Here is a 22,443-nt window from a genome sequence, read left to right on the forward strand (position 1 = left end):
GACAGATATCCCTTTACTAAGAGATATCAGTATACTTACTATTATTTTTTTTTTTAATGCAGATTGCATATAGAGGTAAGAATTGTGAAAAAGCATTGAAATGTTGCATCAAATGATACAGAAATTATCATGTAAAGCCTAGCCACAAATCTTGAGAAGGATTTATATTCAGGTTAACAAATAAAATATAAATGGAGACACAACATGAAGTAATAAACGAACACCGCATCTGGTTTTGATGGTTTTGATGATGATGATGATCACATTCTGCTATTTTGCGAAAAGCAGGAAGAAGAAATACTTTGTATATTTAAAGTAATGCGTAATGAAAATATGATAAATCTACAAAGTTGTCTTAAGTATGAACTGAAACATGCATTCATTTCCAATTCAGGTAATTAGTACAAGCCTTTCTGTCAGATTTACATAGATTTTGAATTAATTGCAGTTGATACAATGTAAGTTCATCAGAAAATTTCCAGTTTGATTAATGCAAATCAGTAAACAAGAAAATTGTATTTCCTTAAATGTTAAATATGATATCCTTATATATGATGACAAAGCCTACATCAATAACATGCTTCCAATAGATTTGCTACATCAATGATTTAAAAATTATAATATTTTAACTTAAACAGCAGCTTGGTCATGAACAACGACAAGACAACATCAATAATAATAATAATAATAATAATAAGTACAATCCGGAATAATGCACATACGTACCGGACTCAATATTCTTTCGACGCGCGTTTTATGTTTGGCCAATGGTTCTCAGCACAGATGTTACGTGCTTCTAAGTACAGATAATACGAGTCCTATCGACGATATGAGCTGCTGAACCCTGCTGTGTTCTGCGCAGCATGCAAAGATGCAATGTGTGGAGACTGCTTGAAATTTCATAGGAAACAGAAAATGTCAAATAATCATACCATTCTTCGTGTGGAAGAATTAGACTGTAACCCAGAAATTGAGATGAAACTTGCAGAAGGCCTTACATGTTCGGAGCATCACGAAGAAAACATAAAATACGACTGCAAAGATCACAAGGTTCCTTGCTGTGACACGTGCTTCTTCCAGGGTCATAACATTTGCTCCAGAGTTACAGACATAAAAGAAGAACCCCCTTCTCTATTAAATTACCGCAAGCCAACGAAAGACTTAAGGGTAGAGAGAGTTGATGTAATTGATCTTAAAGTCCCTACTACTGGTAAACCATTTTTTTCTGGTGTCACATTTCTTCCTGGAGACAGAGTGATGCTTGCTGAGCATATCAATAACCAATGCATCCTGCTAAGTTCTTCGTATCAGTTCATCACAAGTCATAAACTAATAGGTACGCCATGGAACATCTGCGTACTGGATGATCAGGAGGTGGCAGTGTCGTTGTATAGTCGAACTACTATCCAGATTCTGTCTGTGGTGGGTGACGTCATCAGGCCAGTCAGAACGATAACTACTGAATACTGTTGTAATGGAATAGCAGCCGTTGGGAAAGGGGAGATAGTTGTGAATGGTATCTGTGGTATTTACCATGGTTACTGGAGTCTGATCAACATGAGAGGACGTGTTAAGTCTACTCGTCAGTATGACAGGACATTCATATTTGATAAAAAATTATGTAACTCTGAATAACATGAAAACACGAGTGTATGTTACCGTGGGTGGGATAAATTCACTTCTCTGTTTTGACATGGATGGTCGGAAGCAGTTTACTTACAACCATGACAATCTTAGAGGTATCCGTGGAGTAGCTGTGGACAGATATGACAATATCTGTGTTCTTGGATTCTTCTCTCGCAACATTCATCAGCTGTCTGCAGATGGCACTTTTCTACAGTTCATAACGTCGGGAGTGCCGCAATCTCCAGTTGCTATTTGCATTCACAAGTATAAAGATATATTAATCCTCACAGATGGTGCACATACATCAAAACTACACATTTATCAATTAAAATAAAATTGAACAATACTTCATTTTAGTGCTGCATTCATAGTTAGGCATGTTAACCATATGAAAGCAAAGTGTATATGTACGTTCTTGGATATGATGCACATCATTTAAATATGTATGTGCTGAGGAAACGTAGTAATTTAATTGGTATGGTTATACTTGCTTTCATACAGTTGATATTTTATGATGTTCAGTTGTGTACATGTAACTTGCTTTATTGATTATTATTATTATGATAATCATTGGAAGACCATTCAGAAAAATATTGATCATATTACTCAAGTTGCATAAATAAACAGAAGATCGTTAATTGGCTTAATATACTATTTTATGTCAAAATGACAATTATGTGTACAGAGTACAGGATTAGTGTACATAGGTTATAAGTCATGTTTTATATTTCAACAATCAAATTTCTCAGCTTCATTAATCTAGCCTAATAGATCTTTAAAATCACCAGTGTAGATTCAAATTTGTATATGACAGTTCATTTTGATGAAAACATAATATCCAGTAATAGAGATACTGGTGCCTTTTTCAGTAGTCTGTAATGTTACAGCATTATCAACCAATTATCCAGAAATAGTTTTAAAATAGTAGCAAATCAATTGATTTATTAATTTGTTTAGAAAAACACAGTTTAAGGAAAGACCAACAATCTCTTTACATCACTGGTGCCTACATTTTCATAAAATATGAATTATTACTATTTGCTCTTACCTTGATAATAAATCAAAAATAGAAATCTAGCTGCCAAGAAAGGCAAAGCTGAATGAGGAGATGCAACAAATAGTATTATATATATATATATATATATATATATATATATATATATATATATATATATATATATATATCTGAAATTGAATGGGTAGATCTTACATTTGTGTCTGACATCTATGTATGTATAACAAGGAGGTGGCAGTGTTGTTGTATAAGCAAAATGATCTTTTCTTTAAATTATTTATACATGTTGAATGAAATGAAAGGAAGTTAATTTTAGTGCTATATTTTTCTAAAGACACAAACTCATCATGTAGAAAAGATTTATAAATATGTAATGGTAAAATCCAAACTATCTAAATTGTTTATCACATAGAAAATGTCTATGGTTCTATGGATATTTAATGGTAAAGTACAAACTATTTATCATGCTACATGGCTGCGGCATGATGCCCCAGTGATAGACATCACTATAAACTGCCACACTGCAGACATCGTAGCGATATGACTGAAAAATTGTTAAAGCTACGTTAAATATCAAAATCACATCACATCACAAACTATTTATAATGTCTGTCATGCAGAAAATGTCTATGGATATTTAATGGTAAAGTACAAACTATTTATAATGTCTGTCATGCAGAAAATGTCTATGGATATTTAATGGAAAAGTACAAACTATTTATAATGTCTATCATACAGAAAATGTCTTTGGATATTTAATGGTAAAGTACAAACTATTTATAAAGTCTATCATGCAGAAATATCTTTGGATATTTAATGGTAAAGTACAAACTATTTATAAAGTCTATCATGCAGAAAATGTCTAGATATTTAATGGTAAAGTACAAACTATTTATTATGTCTGTCATGCAGAAATGTCTTTGGATATTTAATGGTAAAGTACAAACTATTTATAAAGTCTATCATGCAGAAATGTCTTTAGATATTTAATGGTAAAGTACAAACTATTTATTATGTCTGTCATGCAGAAAATGTCTATGGATATTTAATGGTAAAGTGGAAATTATTTATAAAGTCTTCCTTTTAGGAAATATCTATGGATATTTAATAGTAAAGTGCAAACTATTTTTGATGTTTATTATATAGGAAATGTCTGTGGATATTTAATGGTAAAGTGCAAACTATTTATACAGTCTATCATGCAGAAAATATCTATGGATCTTTAATGGTAAAGTGCAAAGTGTGTATAAAGTTTTTCATAAAGGAATTGTCTACAGATATTTAATGGTAAAGTGCAAACTATTATGACTTCTATACAAAATTATTTATTTACTTGTTGCATTTACATAAATACAATGAATATTAGGTTGTTGTTGTTGTTGTTCTAGGGTTTAACGCTATTTTTTCAGCACAAGATAGGCTATACATGGCAGCCAATATAAATGGTGGAGGAAGAAACACGGAAAACCCCAGAAAGAACCACCAATCCACAAGAAGCTACTGGCAAGCATTCTCACTTATCCACATTGAATGAATCCAAGACTCGAACCCACGTGGACAGAGGTGAGAAGGCAGTGATCCGTAACAGTGAGCGCCTTAGACCACTTGCCACTCGGGCCCCCTAAATATTAGGTAGATATGATTTTACTTTATGCACACATAGCTTGCATGGCATCTGTTGATTACAGTATTAGTAGTCATAGTAGTAGTAGTAGTATTCTGCTTAGAGCCATGATGTCAGAAACTGAATGTTGCTGTATGTTATATAACTTTACTGAATGAAACAGATAATGGAAGGTTATAATTTTACTTTTGTATATCATGTCAGTTCATGTGGTCAAGATTCACACGTCAAGAGGTATGCATGGTCAGGTATATATATGTGTTCAGTATGTGAGTGACACCATACCATCTCATCGTTACAATTTCTTCTGCTCCCCAACAATGATTTAAATTTCCACAGTTTATTTTCCTTCTACATATTTTTCCAATCATGCAGTTTATGAGAATTCACATTTATATTTGAAGTCTCTATAAGGAACTATATTCAGATATGGAAGACTAAACAGAAGCCTTGACTGATGTACTAACCTCTCATTAAATTCCCAATGTGACAAGGCAGTCATCTTACTTCTGTAAATTTAGGATATTACCAGGATGTCAAATTTAATACAGGATTTTTAGATATAATATCAGGTTTGTTAAATGTTAGGTTTCGCCATTGGAAACCATTTAAATCAGCATAGCGCAATCATATTGTTGACCTTCATGAACGTGTATTTATCTAGTAAAGGGAGGTCATTCTGGGTTTGCTGGCAATGTATTTTCCAACAATTTAGTTCTATTTTTAGTAGTTAATGTGATTTCTTTTTTCAGTGGATAAAGTAGAGAGTGCAGTGATCTGAATACAGTGTAAAACCAGTCTATGTATTTCTGTTGGATGGTAATATATTTTTCTACAATTTAGTCCTAGTTTTAGAAATAGTTAATCAATCATAATGTATTTATTTCACTTTCATTGGACATGATGCAATCATCTGAATACAGTGTAAAACCAGTCTAGCTATCTCTGTTGTATAGTAACATATTTTCCTACAATTTAGTCCTAGCTTTAGAAATAGTTACTCAATGTAATTTTACTTCCATTGGACATGGTGCAATAATCGGAATATAGTTAAGAGCAGTCTTGCTTACTATTTCCACTCTACCTGTAAGCACATTCTATTTACCAGAATACTAATAAAGATGCATAAATAATTAATCATCCTGTGCAATTACATACATAAAGATAGGTAAGTCAGTCTTTTGATTTTATAATTTTGAGGAACATATATATTTTCATTTGATAAACAGCATTGTATATACAAGCATGCAACTTAAATGTCATTACATGATATTAATTATTAAACCATATATATGACTTCAAATAAACCTTGCACAAAGTTTACATTGCAATGAATTCTAACTGGTGGAAAAATCTAGATTGCAATATGGTAACTTTAAATAGGCAAAATTAAAATCTTTATGTTACAATTGATGGAACATTTGTGTGATATGAAACAGTTACAGAATAGCATTTTTTTTTTGTTAATGAGAATTGCTTCTTGATATGCTTTGTTAGCTTTTATTACTGTAACATTAATTTATTTAAACACAAATTCAGTATTCACTATGACTCTAATTTACAAAATTCTTTCATAAATAATATCATAAAAAATAAAAACTTGGGTATAAGTATATAAGACAAAATGACTGGATAATAATAATAATGCCAACTGCCAGAAGGAAATTTAATTTATAGTTTGGTGATTTAAAATACAAAGACTGGCATTAATTTTTCTTTCTATTATGTAAAGCTCCAAATCTTCAATGTTTGAAGCCAGGAAGTACGAAATAGAATTTTGGCTATGAATATACTTGTATTTGTGAGAAGAATTCAAATTTTTTTCATGCAAGCGCTCTTCCTGTTCTGTGTTAAAACAGAGGCAATATTGTATTTTGTGAAGATTGTCAGATAACAAAGATTTGTCTTTTTTGATACACCACAATGGGTGGAGAGTAAGTAATAGTTTAACTTTTTTCAGGGCTTTGACTTTTCCAGTGTCTGTTGATTCAGTTTTCTCACACAGATTTTCAAATATAGATTCCCCATCAGAAAAAGAGGAATATGTATGCCAGGTAAATCTTAAAGAAAATTTTAAGGATTGGTTCATGTCTATATATATATATATATATATATATATATATATATATATATATATATATATATATATATATATATATATATGACTGTGCATGTGTATGTGCTGTTTACCCTACTTTTCTGTACATAAAATTAGAGGATATTGTATGAGTTCTCATTTTAGAACTGACATTTATGAACAAATGAAATGAGTCGAATAAAATTTATTTTTGTGAACATTTTTGGACGTTCAAAGATATCATTTGATATGATTAGACATGTACTGTTTTTATTTATGCCATGACGTAACAATCTTAATTGACTATAGCACAGGACAGCGTAATGAGTTTGAAAAACATTTGGTTAATATTAGGAAGATTTGATATTTATTTTCCCATGGCAAGGTAAAACTTGACGGAAATTTTAAGGCCTGGTCCATGTCAAAAAGTTTTGTAAGAAAAATATCCATTTGCTACATTCATGCTATTTCATATTTTGAATAATAACTTTGTCCTAATATAGACACACACACATAGACACACACACATTCCCTGGACTTCGGTCATACAGCCTTGGTGCTAAATGTGATAGGCATGACATTTCCTTCTTTGATTCGTGTAATACAACTTTGCTGGGATGATGGTAGCAAAATGGAGCATGTACAATATATGTTTTAATTCTTTTAATATTTCTTCTTTTTTGCTTCTATTTATTATCCCTGACATGTAAATTTTCATGTCGTTCAAATATAGGAACCAAGAATATGTCATGGCTTTTGTGTTACAATTTATTTTCTGGATTGAATTATTTTCTTTTCTGTACAATGAGGTTGCTTTGTTTGTTTTGTAGAAATGCCAAAATTGATCATATATATTGTATTAATATGTTTTCTATATATATATATATATATATATAATTTTGATTGAGTTTTCGTATGAAAACTGACATATGAAAGTCAAATAATTTGTTTTTTGTGAACATTAGTGAGGAAAATATTTAAATTTTCAGACTTTCATAAATGCCATTTGATTTGAGAACACGTACAAAATTTGTATGTATGGCATGAAAAACAGATCTTATTTGACTAAAGCACAAAACAGTGTAATGAGTTTGAAATACATTCAGAAACATTAGTCATTATGCCTTTCCATTGCATTACATTATGATATTAGTTTGTGATGTCACAAGGTGTTATTGTATGTGTTAAATGCATGTCAGTTACGATATGGTTATGTCAATGTACCACAGTAGTTATGTGATAAGCATTTCCTTTTCTTTCCTATTCACTTTTTTTTTCCTTAGCGTTTAGTTTTGTCTTAGTGTGACACAAAATAATTATTTAGAACTGCCATCAGTTTATGTCTTATAAAAAAGTATTAAGATAATTAATGAATCATACATTTACTTAGAACTGTCACCAGTTTTTGTCTTATTGAAAAGTGGTTGAAATACTTGATCGCTAGTAAATGTGTCACATACATGTGTCATCTATCTGTATGTCAGTTAAACTTGTTTTCGTTAAATGAATTATATAAAGGCATTGTTTGTATGAAGGGAATCTGAAATTTTCTGCCCGAGGTTTCAATGCAGTTCAAAGAGGTTTAATTCAAACAGGAGGCTTTCTTCAGTGCTGTGGACTGTTCAAAAGGCATATGCATCTTTGCCTTCACCCATATAACTTTCTGTATACTGGGATGTTTGGTAATAATAGAAGGATACTGGACCAGGGGCCATGGGTGGCCAAGTGGTCTAAATAGCTTAGCCCTACCGATCACTGCTATATCACCTCTATTCACATGAAGAAACATTGGAATAAAATTTGTTTTCTAATTATATGAGGTTTGGTATTTGGGCCTCAAAATAACATCATTATTATCTAAAAATAATCTCTAAATTATCTCAAAATGATCTAAATGTGCAGGATTGGTTTGTTATGCTGGCTACAGTGTGCAGCTTAAAGCTAAGTACAGTATAGTTGTACACATACAATTTTGCAATGTAAAGATGATAAGATTCATTGAATGGGTGTACAAGATAAAAGACCAATAATAATTTGATTATATTATGATTTTTGTAGATATTTATCCTTTGACATTATATGCTTTAAATGATAACCACAATGCTTCAACTGTCCCATTTGTATATTAGAATGTAAAGATAGTGTTAGTGGCATGCTTCAGCAGTGTCATTTGTATTTTATAATGTAAAGTTAGTGTTAGTGGCAAGCATAATCTCAGTATAAATTGTGTAATTTATATATTACATACCATATGTACAGTACACTGTATGAAAAATGAAAAAATTACGTTTATTTTTGCTACTAACCTGGATCTGCAACTGGCAAAATCCATGTGGATTAGAACCAAATACAAACACAAAACATAATGACAAAATATTTATATCCAGCAATCACTGTTTCATCAGGTAAATAATGAGGAACAAAAACAAAACCTAACAGATGTGTTAAAACAAAATTATTAGAAAGCAAGTGTTATTTTATGAGCTGATTATCATCTATCTTGGAATCTTACAATCATAGTACTTGTTAAATGAGAAGAATACAAAACATCATATGTTTTTATTTACATATTATGCTATAGGTGCTTTGAATTTTAATGACTAAGTTTTGGGAGAAACTAATGTTCATACTCAGAATTATTGATTTTTTTAAGTCAGTTGGTTTTTAGTGGATTGCTGATCTTTGTCCATTTTGTTCTTCCATCAGAACTGTAAGGTTACAAATGATGTTGCTAAATATGTGCAGTTGTCTCCCTTGATTGGTCAGTCTTTTCACTAAGTGCCAGATGTAGACATAATGTAAACTTCCCTGACAGTGTCTAATAGAGACTGTAATATTGACTTGCATTTGCAGTTGTCTCCTTTGTTTTGTCAATCTTGTCACTAAGTGCAAAATGTAGACTATATTGTAGACTTCCCTGACAATGCTTTGATGTGGACTAATGTAGACATGCACTTTGAGTTGTCTCCCATGATTTGTCAAGCTTATAACTGAGTGCCAAATATAGACTTCCTGACAATGATATATATGATTTAAAAAAACATTTCACATTTTTGTGCAAATATATACTGAGTTTACATGCAAATATTAAAAGACAACATGTACCAGAATTTTAGAACAGCAAGTGTCCCAATCAAAAACGTCTTTTCACTTGTTGATTTGATTGCAATAATTAGTAGATCCATATTTACTGATTCTTCTTGTAGCAGACTCCTATTCCTTTCTATCAAACAAATAAGAGACTGAAATTCTACTGGTTAAAAATTAAAAATAGGTATATTTATCAGAATTGTTTTATTTTCCTTGTTTTTTATTGCGCAGTATCATATACCTTGATATCAAACAAAAATCTATATGCCTTAAGGATGCTTGATTTGCAACATCAACATTTGCTGCACTCTTCAAAATGACTCAATTGTTTCATTATGCCTTGGATTTGGTATTGCTTGTAACATGTGTATGTAATTGCTGTGTCATGGATTTAACATTATATGTTCTTGTATCGTAAGTGTATGTGAATCTAGTTACTGAATCTATGAATCTGTGTATGCTACAATCTTTCTGTAAACACTGCTAGATAAACAGCACATAAAAAGATGTATTTGTGACTTCTGTCATTTCTAAGTAATATAAAACTAAAAGGTCTATACAATTTTAATAATGAGAGTAAGAGTCATATGAATGAAAATGATAAAGGGATTGAAAAATATACAAGACCTTTAGAAATCAGTTATACTTAACAACCAGCTATTTATAAACATGACTGCAGGTTTTCTATTCATAAAAACCAATGTGATCCCATGTATAGCCAATACCAGGGTTGTGTGCTTGTAACACGATAAATGGGTTGAATTTTGGATTTACAGCAGAACACTTTTGATGGTTATACAAGTACAATGTTTAATGATGAATGACTTGAATGAGAAAAGAATTACGATTAATACATGTGTATATAAGATCCAAATCTTGGACAAATTAATGTAATCCGCATGAACCTAATAATGCAACAAATATATAAATGAACAACCTTACACAGTACAAGGACAAAGATAAATGATTCATGGTAATTTAATATGATGAAAAGAATGATGTGTTTTACTCAAATAGTAAAAATGAATTTGCTCAAATAGTGAAAAATGAGGTATTTTACTCAAATGGTAAAATGATGAAAACAAAGGGACAGATATACAAAATATCTGTACAATCCCAAAACACTGTGTATCACAAACCCCAAAATTAGCCCATAGATAAAAGATTACATGTATGGAGTTACACACTCCATCACCAGGACACTTGGCTACCAGTTACACTGGTCAATCAAGCAGTCAGTATTCCAGGTAGTCCACCGACTACCATTCAGTTTGTTGCTCAATCAAGCAATCAGTGCCCACCAATCGGTCACCTGCTACTTGACAGCAATACTGTTCACTCAGCTCTACAGCTGCTATGGTTCAGCTTTACAGCTGCTTTGGTCAACTTCGATGGTTATCTCTACAGCTAGTACCACATCGACCCTGATCAGCTGAAAATAAATCTAACACCGTGTACTAATAATGACACGGGCATATATGATAACACGTATGGACATTTTATATGGTAAGCTATGCAAATTACATTATGGGCATGACATTACAAAACAGTAAACAGGTTCAGAAGTGAACCTGCCCATGTCCGCTAAGAATCCTATGGTACTAAACGTTTCTTAATAAAATGCAGTTTTATTGCTAATATAAATCTCTCGCTAAGTCACAAACAAGAATAGAAAATATTTGCATTATACTAAGTAAGCCGAAGCTAAATAGAAAATACACAAAAGTAAATGTGGTAGTAAAAAAGTCAGAACTTATACACAAGAAATTAATAAATAATTCACATACCTCAGCAGCCAAAGATGTGCAAGTCTTTTAAGTAGACAGCTCACTGACAACACATTCCGTAATGTGAAGATTTAGTCTTACGGTGAGGTTTTTATACACAGACAATGTAGCACTACATCGTCTGTGCGCTAGATAAATCGGTTTTTCCCATCAAAAGCACTTCGCACGTATGGCATAGGATGAACTGAACTCACTATTTTGAAATATTTTACAATAGACATAAATCACTCTCAGGTATCATTGTACACAAAAAAACGAAACCCCGAGTACATATATAATACATAAAGTGATTTATACAATTCTATGACAGTGCTAGACAACATGTATAGCCAATACCAGGGTTGTCCTAATACTACAGCATGTATGGCCAATACCAGGGTTGTCCTAATGCTAGACAGCATGTATTGCCAATATCGGGGTTTTCATAATGCCAGACAGCATGTATGGCCGATACCGGGTTGTCCTAATCTAGACAGCATGTATGGCCAATACCAGGGTTGTCCTAATGCTAAGCAGCATGTATCGTCAATACCAGGGTTGTCCTAATGCTAGACAGCATGTATGGCTAATACCAGGGTTGTCCTAATGCTGGACAGCGTGTATGGCCAATACCAGGGTTGTCCTAATGCTAAGCAGCATGTATGGTTAATACGAGGGTTGTCCTAATGCTAAGCAGCATGTATGGTTAATACCAGGGTTGTCCTAATGCTAAGCAGCATGTATGGTTAATACCAGGGTTGTCCTAATGCTAAGCAGCATGTATGGTTAATACCAGGGTTGTCCTAATGCTAAGCAGCATGTATGGCCAATACCAGGGTTTTCCTAATGCTAAGCAACATGTATGGTTAATACCAGGGTTTTCCTAATGCTAAGCAACATGTATGGTTAATACCAGGGTTGTCCTAATGCTAAGCAGCATGTATGGTTAATACCAGGGTTGTCATAACGCTAGACAGCATGTATGGCCAATACCAGGGTTGTCATAATGCTAAGCAGCATGTATGGTTAATACCAGGGTTGTCCTAATGCTAAGCAGCATGTATGGTTAATACCAGGGTTTTCCTAATGCTAAGCAGCATGTATGGTTAATACCAGGGTTGTCCTAATTCTAGACAGCATGTATGGCCAATACCAGGGTTGTCCTAATGCTAGACAGCATGTATGGCAAATAGCAGGGTTGTCCTAATGCTAAGCAGCATGTATGGTTATTACCAGGGTTGTCATAACGCTAGACAGCATGCATGGCCAATACCACAATTGTCATAATGCTAGACAACACTAACCAAGTGGTAAAAGACACCTTGTCTATGTCCTTTTAAGCAAGTGAAATCTACAAAAGGCATACCATTTATAAACTTCAGGGGAAAAAGAATGGTGTAGTACAAAAATTACACACACATAACGCACAAATTTTCTTACTTTAGAGTGTGGTGATATTTCTAGCTAATGTCCTTCCCATAAATGCAAGCCATTTTGAGATTTTGGTGACATCATGTTGCACTTAATTAAAGACACATTTCCCCTTAATGTGACACAATGACCATTGAATGCCAAAATATATGTTTCTTCATTATACCATGTGCACGATTACCACAGGGTCAAAGTTTATAATACAGAACTTAAAGCAGTGTGTGGAAGTATTTTTTCTGTTATAAGACACAGTGACCATGGCTAGAGCCTTAGATCCCAAAATAAATGGGTTGCTCCTTACCCAGAGTGTACACGATCATTGCAGTTTGTTTAAGGCACATGGTCTGGATCTTAAATTATTGTATGGATGCCGTACATAAACTTCACTATGATCCTTACCAGTGTGGCTTGTATGCATGCATTTTGAATACATCAATTCACCCATTTTCTTCCACACATATTTTGCAGCAATGCTAATTCAGACTTAATAGCTGTAAATAGCAAATATGGAAACCTTCATGGTCATAAATGTTTTAACAAATTCAGTGAAAGAACAAAACTTTATGATTTTTTTTAAAGACCAATATATACAGTTGCTGAAGAGTCAACCATCCTGAATATCATGAAAGTGTTGTATTTTTTTACTTTGTGCAAATGAGACTATGTAATAAGACTTATTGCATGTACAAATTTAATAATGAATAACAGCTTTGCTTGATTTTGCAAACCCAAATGTCCATTTCCTGCACGTTAAATTCATGCTCAACTCACCGTTGACCGTGTTTTATCACATTTTCTAAATCTTTATTTCATTGTGACTTTATATCATCAGTTATGTTATTTATGCTATCTATAATATTTCAAAACACTTTTAAAACTTTTCATATCAGATTATTCCATTTTTGATACTTCAAGATGATCTCATAACTTTGACATCTAGGGTCAGGGAAATTGAAGTGAAATCACACTTTAATTTTAAAACTGAACACATGGAAACCATTTAATTCTAGAAAGAAAGTTTGAAAAACTTGACAAAATCCTACAAACACGGCTAAAAGGTAAAGCAAGGCTCTTATCAGGAGAATTTAATATAGTTTACCTTATTTATTATTCCTGATGACTGCTGTATGTAATATTTAATATAGTATGACTTTATTATTATTCCTGATGACTCCAGTATGCAAAACATAGTATAACTTAATTATTATTCCTGATGACTACTGTATGTAATATTTAATATAGTATAACTTAATTATTATTCATGATGACTGCTGTATGTAATATTTAATATAGTATGACTTTATTATTATTCATGATGACTCCAGTATGTAAAATATAGTATAACTTAATTATTATTCCTGATGACTGCTGTATGCAATATTTAATATAGTATGACTTTATTATTATTCATGATGACTCCCGTATGTAAAATATAGTATGACTTAATTATTATTCCTGATGACTGCTGTATGCAATATTTAATATAGTATGACTTTATTATTATTCATGATGACTCCAGTATGTAAAATATAGTATAACTTAATTATTATTCCTGATGACTGCTGTATGTAATATTTAATATAGTATGACTTTATTATTATTCATGATGACTCCAGTATGTAAAATATAGTATAACTTAATTATTATTCCTGATGACTGCTGTATGCAATATTTAATATAGTATGACTTTATTATTATTCATGATGACTCCCGTATGTAAAATATAGTATGACTTAATTATTATTCCTGATGACTGCTGTATGCAATATTTAATATAGTATGACTTTATTATTATTCATGATGACTCCAGTATGTAAAATATAGTATGACTTAATTATTATTCCTGATGACTGCTGTATGTAATATTTAATATAGTATGACTTTATTATTATTCCTGATGACTCCAGTATGCAAAATATAGTATCACTTAATTATTATTCCTGATGACTACTGTATGTAATATTTAATATAGTATAACTTAATTATTATTCCTGATGACTGCTGTAGGTAATATTTAATATAGTATGACTTTATTATTATTCCTGATGACTCCAGTATGTAAAATATAGTATGACTTATTTATTATTCCTGATGATTGCTGTGTAAACAATATAGTATGACTTTATTATTATTCCTGATGACTACTGTATGAACAATATAGTATGACTTTATTATTATTCCTGATGATTGCTGTGTAAACAATATAGTTTGACTTAATTATTATTCCTGATGGCTGCTATTAGAAGAATTTAATATAGTATGACTTAATTATTATTCATGGTAACTGCTGTATGATCTGTGGGAAATGCATTACTACTAAGGAACCAATATGAAAGATATTTGAAACATATCAGTTTGTAGAAGATATTTTGTTATATTTATTCTGCACCCTTTCAGAAAAATGTTTGAATATACTTATGTATGCATAATTTAATGGCATGTTAGCACAATACTGGCTATACTATGGTGATAAAGAAAAATGTGTCCAAAAAAGGAAAAAGTAAAGTACTGTAAAACACAATTGAGGTAGTTAAAGCCTTTAAAAAAGGAAATTCACAGCATTACATAATAGAAGATAAAATGTAATTATGAAAGAATGCTGTCCAAAGTATATAAGTAAAAAACTAAATGTACAATATGAGGCCTATGTGAGGTCAGTATCTCTCACATGGTTAGTTGACATGTCATCTTGTAAATGCAGTTTCATACATAACTATTAAAACGATAAGGGAAATAAAAGCATGATGCAACACAGTTAATTTTTGATGTTTTTTTTCAGAGGTCATTCACATTGCCAGCAGTAACTCTTTGATCTCACAATGAGAGTGGATCTTGGGTCCTGATTCATAACTCAGAAACTGAGCACATCCACATCCTTAAAGTATATACACTAAATTGGTATTACAAGGGGAGGTAATCTGTGCCCACCATGGATTTCCTGGTCTGCCCTTTCCCATTTATAAACCCACCCATGGAGTCATAACTTGGAAACCATTGAAATCAACTCCAATGGGGAGCTGCAGTGTCTCAGTTTTTAAACTGTTGGACTCATGAAGGTCGCAGGTTAAATTCCCACCATTTGATCTGCCTGGATCCTAATGAGTACACATATCTATGGCATTATCAAAGTCATCTGTGATTTTGATGATACAAGTATAGAAATATGTAGAGAATATTGTTTATACAGTGTTCACAAGTTCATCTAATGACACAGTTCCTCCAATATAGTATGCTTTCATATAATAATATAATAAATGAACTACAGTGCTCGCAATTTCAGTCAGTCAGAGCCTAGATCATCCTATTAGTATGCATGACTTAGCTTATCTGAGACTGTGATGCCAAAATGAAACCTGACAAAAGACTGACAATGTTAATATGAAACCTGTATGATTATTAGTCCAAATGACATATACAACAGAATGACTGACAAGTGTAATATGAACCATATGTAATTAATAGACTAAGTCCAGATGACACCTACACAAGATAGACTGGCAAGTAAAATATAAATCTTCTAATATTAATAATCCACATGACACATTGGCAATAGTCTGACAACTTTAATATGAAACTATATAATTAATAGCCCAAAAGGACACATACAACAGACTGACAAGTGTAATATGAAACTTATTATGATTAATAGTCCAAAAAATCACATTAAACACACACATGCTGACAACTGTAATATGAATCCAAACATGTACAAAAATATTAGGAGTAATTGTCAGTACACAAGCAGAATGTGCAAAGGTCAATGCAACAGCAATAGGTGTAATGTATGTGTAATGATCAACTCACAAGCAATATGGACTGGTCCTGGGTGACCCAGTGATCTAAAGCACTTATCTTTAAAAATCACTGCCCTCTCAGTTGACAGTTCTTCCTCCACCAGCTGTACTAGCTGCCATTTACAGCCCATTATGTGCTGCCTTTATATTGACTTCTGGTTGGAGTAATTTGTAATTCTCTCTCTCTCTCTCTCTCTCTCTCTCTCTATATATATATATATATATATATATATATATATATATATATATATATATATATATATATATATATATATATGTATGTGTATATATATATATATACATATATATATATATATATATATATATATATATGCAGTTCTGGTATATATATATATATATATATATATATATATATATATATATATATATATATATGTGTATACAGTTCTTCCTCCACCAGCTTTACTATAGGGCCTTGTATCTTTATTTCTGCCTTAGGAATCTATAATGACTGTATACTTAGATGTGCAAAATGACTAGGTTGACATGTGGGTGTATTTGCTATGTGTGAATGTCTATACTACTGACTGTGTAGCACAATGTTTCAGTCATGTGCTTCGTCAGTATGGTATAGGCATTGGTACTAAAAGGCAATGCGATGGGTACACTTTATCCACACACAGACTGGGGTTCAAATATCCATAGGGTATGAATTAAAAATTCTCTAACACATATGATAATCTTATATATATATATATATATATATATATATATATATGGGGATATGTGTGGTTTGATAAGATCCCATCAAACTGTAAGCTACAGTGTACATCAGTTATGTCAATTTGGTCATGTAGGTATGTTTACTCAAATTAAGTATTGTTATTCTAAAATTAATACTTAAAATAGTATAAACAAAGTTCATGCAATCATGATTGCTGAATGTACTGTTAAGGTCATCACAAAATCTCCCACTGAGATGAATTTATATCTCTTAATTTTTACAATGGTGGCCAGGTACTAAATTCGGTAAGAAAACAAAGACAATGGGTCTATCATAACAAACACTAGGGTAGTACACTTTTATTCCGACATCACAGTGCATGACATTGAATCTGGTTTGTACTGTATCACACCTTTAGGTTGACCTCATCCAAAAATGTCAGTGTAATGTAACATTGATTTTGATGTATATTCTTCTTGTAGCATGTAAATAATGACTTTCCAAATGAATATGCATGTCTGAATCCAAATAAAATACTAATTGTCATTTAAAAGAATGTGTATTCAAATTCTTAAAATTCTGAACACATGCGTATGACTTTGATGAGTGGAGTTCCCATCTCTACACATATCTGCATTTAAATTCAAACCCCTGCCTTAATTGGAACAGAAATAAATCAGTCCTGCTACAAATTTATTGTGACATGACAATACCATGCTATAACATTAATTCTCTTGCTGCAGTGACCCCAAAGAGATTATTTATGAAATACTTATTATTTATTGCATACCTGTATTGTCATGCATGTTTGTGCAAGCTATTTTAAAGATGTGCAATTTAACATCTTTTTCTTGTTTCTGATTTTGTTGTTGTTGCTCCATTGAGGGTCATTTACATGGTCCATGGAAAGTAGTGTAGTATACGAGAGTTCTGGAGCACCATATAAACTATTAACTGATATTACAATTTTCACATGCTCTGCTGCTCTGTACTCCATCCTCACACTCCTACAACGTACTCCATTATTACTAAAAATGACTTGTTTAATCGAACTCACCTGAAAACACGTACTATATTGTAGATAAATAAACAACTCATGTCACCAACATATAAATTTATTTTAAGATTATTTCAAACTTTAACATGAGAGAGAAAGACTATTGTATTGGTCTGTTTAATAAAAATTGACCTTGATCCATGTAATGTTGTACATAACTTTTTGTGATGTCACTTGTAAGTTGCTTTGAATTTTGGTGTTTTTCTAAATAACATGCTTCTTTTCAGCAATACTTGAATCAAATTTGTAACGAGAACATTTGAAGGACAAGTTTGGTACCAGAGAAGATAAAGGCAGAAATAGGATTATTTAGGAAAATATTTAATTAACATATATGTAAATAAGAAAAACTTGGTTTGGTTTGGTTTGGTGTTTGTGTTTTACAGCACATCAACACAAGTAGGTTATTTAGTGCCAAGGTAAACAGAGTAAAATACCTAACCCAAGGATGCAACTCAGTACTTGACCCTGGCTGCGCCTGTGATAAGATTCGAACCCGTATTCTTTTGTTGTGACTCCAGCACACTAACCACTGAGCAACAAAGGCTTCTTTGAGAAAAACATAAATAGCATACACAAAGCAATATTTCTTGTATACACAAATCTCAATATAATTGCACGTCTTTCAGTTGCTTTTATATTTAGGTGTTTGTTTACTGCAGGAGGAACAGCAAGAACACGGAGACAGATAATTGAATTAAGAATGAAATTGCAAGTTGAGGATCAGTAGAGTTAAGAACTAGTGAAGCAATAATAGCATGTACTCTTTAACATTACTTTACAGGCTTATAAGCTTGAAATTTGGGGTCAGACCACCTTAAACATAATGAGACCATCCATGGCCACAATGTGAATTCAAAACAATGAAGATAATGAAAGGTCAATGATGACATACAAACAATTCAGTGAAGAGAGGATAAATGAGTTACAGACATTGGTATTGATCATATCAAAGAATACATTACAATGACACTGTAATTGGTCAATTAAACCTATGCAACTGCTGAGGGGCAAATCATCTCATTATCATAACATAGAAATGTGAAATGTAGACCGAACCTCATTACACCACCCATAAATGTACTTATGCAAGCATAAGCACTGGTGCTCAACGCGAGCTTGATGTTGAAAAACAAAACAATAATCTAATGGGAAAAAAATCATGCCAACATGACCAAATTGCCTCAGATTACCCATCTGACCCATTCTAACAAATAACCCTTTCATACTTTAAAAATCTCTTTTATTGAGGGTAATCTGAGGTAATTTTGTCTAAATAAGTTTAACATTGTGTACAATTTTATCGCAATCCTTTCTGTTCCCCTCCACCATGCAATAAGGGACAAAATACGCAGAAATTCAGAGTGAAAGAAAAAAGAATTTGTGCTTGACAAAACCCTTTAATCTGAACTTATATGAACCTTTTCCATCACAACGAAATGTACTCCTTATTTGAAATTTAACTACAGTTTTCACAGTGTCAATGAAACAAAGTTGCAATAGCCTGTCGACACTATATTTTAAATGTCTTGGTTACGAGGCACACCTACTATAATCTATATAATGCTTGGGTTGGGGGATCGTGATGGGGTATTTTTTCTTAAACCTAAAATAAGGTTGTAAAACTGATTTTAAATATCAAAATATCAGAAGTCCACCCCCTCCCCATTCTATCAATACATGTATTGGTCAGGCAGCAGCTTAATCGACAACAAAGGGATTGACAATAACAAAAATGCAGATATGGTGGTTTTCCCTTAACCCCCTACCCTCTAACACAATCTCTCTCTCTCTCTCTCTCTCTCTCTCTCTCTCTCTCTCTCATAGCAAGATACGTTTTTGCCTGTGTCATGCGACGAGTTTACGGAACCAATGAATGTTGGTAAAAGTTACAGATACACCGACAAAAGGAAAGATGAAAGAGAGACTGAGATGTAGTACAAAAGCAATGTTATGGTTGTTAGTAATGTAAACTAAAGACATCGTATATTGTTGGTTCATGTCGATTAGTTTATATTCCACACTAATTTCCATGCATTCGCTAGTATGTGAATGGCTGAGCGTTTAGTGTTCAAGAAGCTAACTATGTGTTTGTAGTGCTGTAATTTCCTCATTAAAACCATCTTTCATATTTAAATTATAAATGTGTCTAATATTTAATCAATATGAATGCAAACAGAACTCAGAAAAGAAAGCAAGCAACTTCTCAATTTGAAAAGGGGATTGTGAATAGCCTCAAATGGAAAAGAACTACATTTTGTAGCAGGCATACTGGGCTGGGTTGTGCAAAGTTCCTTTACTCAGTCAATACACAGTTATTTGCAATCAATCTTAACTCTGTTCAAAGGCACATATGTATTTTTGTTTTCAATATAAATAAAATATATGTAAAGTATATATACTGTATCTTCAATATACCACTAGTTAAATAAATGTGTCATCGAAAGATTATCCGACAAGCCTTTTATTGGAAAATGCATACATCTCATGGTATAACAATGATAAAGTGTACATACTATAAAAACAAGGGCATATTAAAATAGGTGATGCATAACATAGAAAAGAAACGAAAGGATATACTAATATATGATTTGAGTTGAAAATAAATGTGATACAAACATTCAGTTTGTGAAAAGCAATTTTTTTCTTCTTCATTACATCAATTAAAAGAAACTCATAATAAACTTTGATGGGAAAAATCCAACATTCCTAATATCTACACAACCTCATGCTAGTATAGTCTATTATGGGATTCTATAAAGTAATTGGTCTATACTCCTTGCTAATAATATGTACATTGAACATTCTACACACTTCACACTATTACAGTCTATTATGGAATGTAACCTTATGCTATTTATTATAGTCTATTATGGGATGTCTATAAAATTAATTGTTTTCTACTCCTTGTTAATGGTATGTACATTGGACATTCTACACAACTTCACACTATTATAGTCTATTATGGGATGTCTATAAAAGTAATTGTTTTATACTTCTTGTTAATGGTATGTACGTGGGTCATTCTACATAACCTCATGCTATTATAGGTTATTATGGGATGCATATACTTTAAAGTAAAAATTTTATACTCCTTGTTAATAGTATGCACATTGGACATTCTATGCGAACTCATGCTACTATAGTCTAGGTACACATAATACTTTAAAGCAATTTTTATACTCCTTGTCAACAGTAGGTACATTGGACATTCTACATACCTTATGCTATTATATTCTATTATGGCGTCACGAGTCTATGCTCTTAAAATAAGTAACAGAAAAGAGTGAAGACAACAAGCTTTATAAAATTTTAACATATAATTTATTTCCCTAGAATAAAAAGTGAGAAAAAAATCGAGAAAAAAGAGCTTACGGTATTTCAAATGAAATCCCGAAAAAAATCCAAGAATTAAAATACACGTCCTACCAATGAAAAGTCTCTAAATGAATCACAGTTCAAATCCAGATGAAAATCCAAAATGGAAGGCGATTACGTCTGTAATACTCAGAGTTGTACAGATGTGTCAACAATCTCTTGTTGAACCACAGAAAATATTATTCCAGTTTTTGAATTCCGTATAAAATCCAGTAAATGTCTTTGTCCAAGAATTATCAGAGAACTTTTGTATTTCCACGGAAAACAATCACTTGAAATTCAATAATTTGAAGAAAATAAAACTCAGCCTATTCTGGACACAACATAAAACAACTTGACATCTCAAGTGTTAAGGCACAACAGTTATAATAACATAAGTTATAAGACTAACACACACGCAAAACAGATTCATGGATGGGGTCAAGAGTTCATCCTTCTGGAAAAAATAGAAATTTGCTTGTCAATTAACACATGCTTAATTCACGTTGTCCAAGGTATGACCTTGACTCAACTTGATGATTCTTACTCTGAGAAGTATAATAAATTTAATTTTAAAAAAGTTGTTTACTAAAACTTACTGAATGTGAAACAAGGTCAGCAACTAGATGTAATGTTTCTATTATTAGTTGTTTACGTAAAAACAAGAAAAAATCAGTCAGGTCAACAGAACTGAACTCTATTCTGGACACGATCAAATCCAGTAAACAATATTACATTACAATAGCATGTAATGGCATTAAAAAATTAAAAACTAACAGACAAACAATTAAATTAAATATACAAAACATTTCTCCCATAAAAGAAAAAGAAAGATATATATAATAAAGCTTTTCTTTTACCAAAGGTCAATCATACATGTGTTTTATGTTTAAAAAATAACATAAGAAATCTTATGAATAA

This window comes from Sinohyriopsis cumingii, chromosome 14, assembly GCF_028554795.1.
Source record: "Sinohyriopsis cumingii isolate HCF-2022 chromosome 14, ASM2855479v2, whole genome shotgun sequence".
NCBI classification, from domain to species: domain Eukaryota; kingdom Metazoa; phylum Mollusca; class Bivalvia; order Unionida; family Unionidae; genus Sinohyriopsis; species Sinohyriopsis cumingii.